Genomic DNA, 9421 nt, shown 5'->3' with positions numbered 1-9421 from the left:
TCAAAAATCTGTTAGCAGGATGGTATTCAGCATGGCTTGTCGTATAACAAACTTGATAATGAGTGGTCAGACGCTGCCGGAATGGATACTGAGAGGTCACGCGCTGCCGTCCAACGCCAGAACGCGTTGGACGGGATTTAGAATGCTCAGCCCGCCAGGCCTACATGTCCCAGGCAAGCTTTTTTTTTTATTAGTTTCAGCACGCAAGAAGCGCGAAAAACCATTCGATATGAGGTCAAGGCTCTTCTGAGTTTTCAATGCTTCAAGAGCGGTATTTTACCCGGGCGAACTTTCATGATGACAGTGTGTCATCATGTGCATGCGCTTCCCAGAAAGAGCTGAACAACAAGAGGTCATCTTTGAAGATGACATGCGGGTTGAATATCATATAGTTGGTGGGGCTATAAGATCTAGGCACACAGCAGCCACGTAGGTAGTTTACTACATCACGCAGTTTCTAAGGGAACTCCCGCAGAATACGCACTCCCAGTACGAGTATAAGGAAACAGATTAAGTTCACTGAATCTTCCCGTACCCGTACGTAGCTCTCACAGCTTAAGCCTTTTAACTGTTTCAACCTAGAACCGACATGTACAAATACAGTTTTTCCTCTTAACAAGTGAGCTTTGGAATGCTTTGCCTGGAGAAATTCGTTCATAGTCACTGACCGATATTTCGTCTGAAATTGATGTGAGATGTTATCCTCCACTCCTCTAAAGGCCCCAGTAGCACTGCAGTATGTAAAAATAAATAAATAAATAAATAAATAAATAAATAAATAAATAAATAAATAAATAAATAAATAAATAAATAAATTGCCCGCCAATCCACCCTGTGAAGGTGGTTGGAAAGCGAAGCTTTTTACGCCACCCTCACGGTGACTGCGGCGCACTTGATATTTCACACACTAGAACGTAACTTTAACCACGGCCTTTATTATTATTTACTTCACAACAATGTTCACTACTGCTTTATGATCGGTGTGATATACACTACTAGACTACCCCATAGTGGGGTAGTCTAGAAAATGAACCGAAGCAGTTACTAGGCTGGAAGGGTTTCGAATGACGTCAACCCTCTTTCAAGCAGCTGCATAAGCTTTGCAACAGCTGCAATCTAATCTTACGGACCGCGCCGAGCCTGTTTCCGTTGTTTTCCCGCATCCCTTATCATCCATCATGTTGGCTCATCACTTTGAAGCTTGTTTTTGTGGTTTTTCTTGGGAAAACGAGTGCTTAGTTGTACGCTGAATGCCTGAATTCAAGTAAGCTATACTGCTATACCTGCAATTGTTAGCGGTTCGTCGGGATCGTTTTTTGATTACAACGACGGACACGACAGAACCCTTGGCTGGTAGAGGTACAAAGCTTCGCTTTAAAACAACAAACATGATAACAACACATTTTAGCGATTGTGGCTACCTCTTTGAACATTGGATGGTAGTGAGGAGCGTTCGTTCTTGGGGATCAATTACACATACAAAAAAAAAAAAAGTTTTAGACGCGCTGCACTGCCACTATGACCCGGTTTTGACTACATCTAATATTTCGATAGCCACCGATGTTTTACAGGCCGCGTCGCTTCGCGCGCTGGCGCACTGTATTGAAATGCAGAGAAACGTCTGCATATAGCTTTAGTTGGTGACGATTGTGCAAAGCGGAGCCACGAGCATTTTAATTTTTATAGCCTAATCTAGACCGTTCCTTTTCAAACGAGGGCTGTTTCCAAGGTGATGTCGGTAGCACATTGATTGCAGATGAAGCGCTAACCTCTTTAAGTACGGCCACATCGAAATCTATAGATCTGCTCGCGATCTTTTGAGTTGGATGCGCATAAGGTCCACACGAAGAGCGCGAATAAAATAGAGAACGAGAAAGGATGAAGTCCAGGCAGACAAGGGCCATGATCACGCCATCATCATTTCAACGACACTAAACTTCTCCCATTTCCATTTCAGTCTTTGTTGCCATACCAAAGCGGCTTTCCTTCAGCCTGCGCAGACAATTCAATCGAACTACAGAGAGAAATGGCAGATAAACCGGCAACGATTCCAGGGAGTAATGCCTTTGAAAACGTTTAACGTTGCTTTATTTTTATTTTATTTATTTTTTTTTTTGTTCTTTCGCTCTAGGATTGAAGAATACGGACGGCGCCGTTAAGGAACCAGCGAGAAGATGCGACGCACGGTCATTTCTCGACTCGGCTCCTTTTATTGGATTTAGATTTCTCAATTTGTCGTGATTTCTAGAAGCGTAATAGGAGTCTCCGCCCTCGTACTGGAAACAGTAATTTGTTGTCAAATAGAAGCATTGTCGTTCATAGGAAGCACGAACCGGCGCGTGGAAGCGATACAACTTAATGAACTCTGTAATATACGTCTTTCGGAGTGTAGCCGGCGCTCCATCTGACAGCAACCGGACGCCTTTAAGAGTACTTTGTTGGCAAAACAATAAAGGCGTCGAAAATAACGCGTTCCTGTTATGAAAACAGAACGACAACAACGCTTGCCGCCAGCAGCCCCGTATTGTGCCGGTCATTTCTTCTACTTTGCGCACACATGTGTGTGTTTTTATACCGTTAAGATAAATACTAGGTGCTCCACTGTCACTCCTTATAAGTTGAGGCGCTATTTCTGACGGAGAGAACTTCCACGTCCGAAAAAGTCGAAACGAATGCGAATTGGTTCTTCGAGTCGGAGAGACATCGCCGCAAAAATATAAAAGCCCGAGAGTTGGAACTTTCTATCGAGTTTCGGTATTTCATGGAGGAAACACAGCAACGTGTCAATCCTTACAAGACATAAGAGAGAGATGCTCTACTGCCGTATGAATTACTTTACAGCGACAGCAGCTCAGAGCTCGAAACTGAGTTTCTTGTGATCGTCCATCCTTTCGGTAACGTCGCAGTCGTGTCGTCAGGCCACTTCCTCAATCTCAGTTTCACCCTGACAAAATGACGAAGAAAAGTTTCACCCATCGTCGCCACTGGTGATCGAGCTCAAGCCACTGCAGCAGGGAGGAGCGGGATGGCACTAACCACTGACCTCGCAGGCGTGCACGCACGTGGTGGGGAAACAAATCAAGTGCACGAGACGTTAGTACCATATCCCATGAGCGCTTTCGATGGTTGCTTAGCCTTTTGTTGAGCAGGGCACTTCGCTGGGCTATGCCTGCTACGCTTCGATCATTCAGCCTTGGTCAAAAGAATGCAGGCTTTTGCTTATAATATGAGAGGACCGGATGTGCAAGCGCTAGAACCTCTGCAATAGTTCATCTACGCTTGTTAGCATCCATAGTTGCTAATGCCTTGAATGTGCCTTGAAAAGCACATTCAAGATTCTTGTGGACGTTGTTTTCTGTTTCTAGGGAGTTGCAACTTTTTAATTGTCTATGTTAAGGATAGTCTACACAATTAGGACTGCGCGACAATAAACACCTTGTGAATTTCATGTAAAAAAAGAAAGAAAAAAAGAATGAAAGCCGTTACCATTTTATTTCACCTCTTTGTATTTCAGTTCCTAGTGCGTAGTTATGGTTAATTTAAAATAAGCTGTGGACATAATACACACGGCACAACCGCTTAGCGCATTCCAATGTAAAAGTGCGATAAGTGGTTATATCACATGATATTGAATGTTATATTCGATGGTAGCTTCTAATTTCTCATAGACCGCCGCAAAATATCACAGGGTGGATAGCGCGTGAAAAATAACATGGATTGCGGAGGGAAGGGGGGGGGGGGGGAGGATGGCTGCTGCAACACTGGTTCTCCTAATCAAAAGCCCTGCGCACGCCTTTGACCGAGTTATCGCAGAACGTTTTCGCTTGATAATTTGTGTGGGTTTGCTGCGTATCACGCAGACTGTGAGAGTGGTCGTGTCTGTGCAAATATTTTGGAGGCCACAGCGCATAATGCTTTAGCGGACGAGAACAGAGTTGTGCGCATCGCAAACAGGTTCTTGCGTAGACAACGGTCGCTGCTGTGAGCGCCTACTGCTGTGGTCATGGATGAGTTCAGCGCCTGTGAAATTGTCATTGTCTGTTTTGTTGTTGTTGTTGTTTTTTTGTGTTTTAGCTGTACATGGCCAGGTGCTGGCGGATTGCATCCGCGGACAAAACTACGCGTAGACCAACAAAGTGGGCCGATCCTGGTGATAGTGCAGAAAGGTGATCCTGGTGATAGTGCAGAAAGGGTCCGAGCTCAATGGCACATACCCCTGTGGGCTCGGGGACCTGTAACGCGTCCTTGAACTACCCTTGTCCCAAGTGGGAGGCAAAAACAATGTGCCGGAGCGATGAACGCTGTTGCCCAAGCGCTAGTCTATGACGATGCATGTTAAAATGTCAGTGATAAAACGTAATAGTCTACCAACCAATAGCTTTGTCTCATTCTCTCTTGACATAACCATTTCCCTAGCGACGTCATCAATTGTCCCTTGGACTCGGTATGGATAAGACCCATGTCGCTCGCTCCGAAGTGGAAGAGCGCGCCTTCAAGGAGCGCCGGCGCGCTCAACAGCGCGAATGGATGCGAAAGCGGCGAGAAGCCGAACGCGCAGCGTCCCAACGTGCTGCGGCCGATGGTGCAAGATGGTGTGAATCCAGTCGCTTAAACTCGCTTTCACTCGCACATACAGCATACGCCGCGCGGCGATGCAACGAAGTTATGTGTTGTGTCTTTTCAACCATTTACCCTAACCACCAAATTAAAAAATTAAAATATAATTAAACAAAACCGACAGCTTCGATAGTCTTCCACCTTCACATAGTGGAATGACTCTGAATTATTATTATTATTATTATTATTATTATTATTATTATTATTATTATTATTATTATTATTATTATTATATTTTTTGTGGTTAAGGCAAGAATGTTTCCTTGCAGAGATAAGGGCAATGCGCGCGGTTTTCTGTTTATTTTGTCCTTAATAGGCAATGAAAACAGCTTTGCGCAACATTGTAACCAGCTGTGAGAAGTGATGAGATTTGAACACAACTTGAATAAAAGAGGAGACGACGGTGAAGGACTTAAGTGGGCATGAAAACTTCTCATTTGGTGAACAATCAATGTCTGAATGACTAACCGAAGCTCCATATTCGTGTTCACATCATCACTCACTCACTCACTCACTCACTCACTCACTCACTCACTCACTCACTCACTCACTCACTCGCTCGCTCGCACGCACGCACACACACACACACACACACACACACACACACACACACACACACACACACACACACACACACGCACGCACGCACACCACGCACGCGCGCGCACCACACAACACACACACACACACACACACACACACACACACTCGCGTTTATCACCAGCACTTGTCCACTCTGGAACTTCGGAGTCCCACCTATACCCCGCACCTCCCCCACCTGCTATAACTTATGTGGTTTATTACGATGGGACGCGGGCGAACGGAGAGCGGTCGCAGATGTTAGACCAAGCACAGCAATCACGAGCCTACGCTGGTGGCGATACCGCTTTGGCAAAGACCGCTCTTCTTCGGTACACATGCAGGAATCCTGTAGAAGAATCGACATTTGGGCAAGTTGGTACTGGTAGAACATCTTGACGGGGCATTGTCAGCGCTGTCCTGTATTTTTACTTGTGTCTTCGTCATTTGCGATGCCCCATGTTCAACCAGTACCAACTTACCGAAATGTCGATTCTTCTGTAAAAAAAAAAAAAAAAAAAGAAAAAAAAAGGAATCCTTTAGCTTCGTTCCGTTGCTGCTCCTTTGCGTGTCCTACACAAATGTGCTTTTCTGCGCCCATCATGTTGTCGTTCCCCCTCTGTTCCAAATCAGGAATGCTCTGATTTTAGATGAAGAAAACGGCCTAATCTATTGGAGCTTTTAATATCACCTAATTTCGAAATTTCTTTTCTTGGGCCTCTTCATCGCTTGCCGTGCATCACGCTCGGGAATTGCCCTGATGGGCTCAATTTAGCAACCATGCGCCGGCAGCCGCCAATATTTACTGCGGCTTTTACTCTTCCATGCTGCGGAGTGCGCCTGTGTCTCTCGCGCCGACGCGCGCTTATTGCGCGCTGTTTGCTCGAGCATCCGACACAGCGGCTCTCGCGCGCCCCTGCGTCACTACGATGGCTGTTTGACGAGCCGTTTATTTAAAGAGAACGAAACAAGGCGACTGAAATGCGCAACGGGAAATCCGAAGCCTGCGGGCCACCGTGAGTACACTCAAGAGGGACCGGTGTGGCGACATAGTCATTACAGGGGAGCCTGTGAGCGGCAATATATAGTCGCAACTGTTGGTTAGCTTAGCAGTAATCGGGCTGGCGCCCTTCTGAGAGAAAAAGTAATAGAAGAAAAGTAAAGAAAAGAGTTTTACGATTGAGCAAGAAAATAAATCCTTTGAGTAGTGGAGAATAGAAGCGTCAAGACGGACATCAGCACATGGGTTGGATCAAAGTATTGCGACAGTGCCTTGCTGCTTCTTCTCGCGGTGTCTGCGTGGAAACAAAGGAGGCGCGGCAGCTATTTAAAGCGAATGTTTCTTTGCCTCTCCATCTTTATCTAGATGCCTCTCCGCATGGCTCGCTTTCTTGTAAATAACACATGCCTCTCTTGTTTAGGAAAACGAGTTCGTTGTAGTGAATGAATACACCACAATGTTACGAAGTGACAGTGGTATTAACTGAACAACCTTACGAAATACCTCTCAAACCCACAGTCGAAGAAAAACATTACCACAGTGTGCGACGACACAACCGCATAACATTTCCATATCTACGTTTCCATTGACGCTTCTCTGTCTCTGTTGAATCTGGAGTCGCGGAAACATATCTATTATAGATAACGAAAAAAATCTATCTGAAGATATGGAGCCGGATTCACAAAGCTTTTAGTTCGATGTCATGTCCAACATAACTACTCACTGGCATCTGCTTTTGCGAACAGTTCTAGGGTAAGCATTTTATTGTGAATACAGGCCCTAATTTTGCTTGTCCTTTCAGGTAATAAGCGGCGCACAAGGAAGTTTGCCAGCAATAAGCTAAGACGGATAAATTTGCAAATACCGTGATGAGACAAGCAATGAAAAGCGCGGAAGCAGCTCCAGTGACGAGATCATGCCAGTCGGACTCGCGAGCACGTTTTGGAGAATTGTTTGCCGTAAAAAAGACATACAGTGCCAGAATGTGTCGACCTCTGAGAAACAGGACATATGACGCGAATCAAATACTACTGCTGCGAAACGTCTTAAGGAGCAGCGGAAACAGGAGGTCTCAGGTAGCTGTTTATTTGACATGTGATTGATTCAAAGTTTCATAAATAGATCAATGAATCGGCTCGCTGGTTCCTCTTGCGGCTTATATTTGGAGCGATGGCAGCCATTGCTGCCTTGCTGCCCGAAGCGAACTACCGACGGTGCGTACTATTCCAGACGACCTTTCAGTCAGCTAGTTATGACTCACAGATTCGGTAAGGCTTTTCAAGATGTAGTCTAGTAGATGCTAAGCTTAATTGCAATCCTTGACCGCAGGTAAGCCTTTGTCTTGAATCAGCAAAAATATTGTGAGGGCCAAATTTAACGAGACTACCGCAATATCATGTCGAAAAGCTTTTACTGGAAGCGTTATATCTGAGCACCTAAATGTGCACGAGAGGAGTACGACTGAATGAGTGAGCGCTTTATTAATAAATAATGTTCACCAAAGAATTTTTAATAAAGGATGTTTGGTCCTTTATACTAACAACAGTATTGGAAGTACTTGATAGTAGATTAATTTGACGTTGTTAGGTTCGGTGCGCGAGGTCGACCTGATAAACTATATTGGGGGCCTATAAATTCCCGTCACCGTACGTTTGCCTTAATGCTGAGGCACTGATGCGCTCTGCCATATAACAGGAGAGGAAGGTCTGAATGGGAGCTGCAAAAGATGATAAAGCATGCGAGGATCTCTTTGCGAGAAGTAGGTTGCGTCATACCCGATGGTGCGATCTTTCTCTTACGTTCTCGAGCGTTCCAAACAGCGCGAGGCGAATGTTCCAACCGTCGGCCTTTGGAAACACACAAAAGCGAAATGCTAGCCAAGCATATCACTCGCCTCGCCCTCGCTCTACCGGTGTCTCGATATCCGCCTCGAATGTTCTGATGGTAACCTGTCTATACAGGAAGAGGAGGAGGAGTTTGTGAGCCGGAGGATGTAGGAGCTTGCAGTCGCTTTCTCGCTTCTCGATCATTCAGGGCACGGACAGAAAAACGCGACGACTGCTATAAAAGGAAGCGCACAGCGTGCGCTAAAGGGGAATAAACTTTCCGAAATGGAGGTTTTCTAGCCATTACGTGATGCAAACACCAGTCCAGAGTACGTGAGTTTACTTGTATCACTGCATGAGGGAGTTGAGGAGGGGGGGGGGGGGGGATGTGTAAAGAGGGCTGTCTTCGTTCGCGCTTATTTCGAGTTTGTGGGCGTGTGCTTCGTGAGTACCCAAGTGCTGTCAACCTCCCGAGAAATTCGACGTCGGACGGTCTGAAGGCAGCGCGGTGGCTCCGAATATCAAGAATGCCCTGGAAGCTCCGCCAGGGGAACGGACAGTCGTCGGTCTGGTGAACATTGAAAGAACATTGTTATCGATAAATATTGTTATATGAATCTTAATCGAAGGTGTTAGTTCTAGCGGGTGTTTATATAGCTATGGAGTGTGTTGGTTCAAACTTTTTTTTTTTGTATCTAAGAATGCCGAGTGTTCAGTGAGGTTACTTTGGAGACCTGCTTGTTGTATTCAGCCTTGCTCTTGATACATGTGTTTTAATCACTACATACACACGTTGTTGCAACAGCATTTTGTCCTTCTGTTCATTGCGTTAATTTTGCTGATTTTGACGATTCGAGGCTTCTGTCTCTTTCTCTGCGCGGAACCGGTGTCTTCTCATGCAGCAGCAGAGAACACAAATTTTCGTCACTTGGCGCTCGTCGAAGGCGAACGTGAAGGGTGGCACCCACGTTATTTCGAGGTCATGGATGTGGTCGGCGTGCTGCGAGGCGTAAATTTTAACTACTGCTTGGCCCACAAAGCGCGCAGCGGTGCAGTCCATGCGTGGAAACCTTCGCGACATAACTCCCGCACACACGTGATTCCAATTGACAGCTTCCGCACCTCATGCTGTGTTGTGTAGTACGGGACAGCCTGCCCTTCGCGAGTTGTCTCAGCCACGAACGATTTGGGCGCGTGGAATGACCTAACCTGGAGTTTCTATAGGTGTTGCCGAAGGACAAGCCCTATGGGTTTCTGCAAGGCGCCATCATTTCTTGGGAGCAGCAGTAGGCTCACGAGAAAACGCAGCCACTTCGCGGTCATGGTGACACTGCCTCGCGCAGCTGCAGCGCCTTTTCTATTCATGTGGCTTCATTGAAAACTCCTGGCGTGTTCTCCG

The sequence above is a fragment of the Dermacentor silvarum genome, chromosome 1 (assembly GCF_013339745.2).
Source record: "Dermacentor silvarum isolate Dsil-2018 chromosome 1, BIME_Dsil_1.4, whole genome shotgun sequence".
Lineage (NCBI taxonomy): Eukaryota > Metazoa > Arthropoda > Arachnida > Ixodida > Ixodidae > Dermacentor > Dermacentor silvarum.
The sequence above is the reverse complement of the archived record's forward strand: the minus strand, read 5'-3'. Positions refer to the sequence as shown.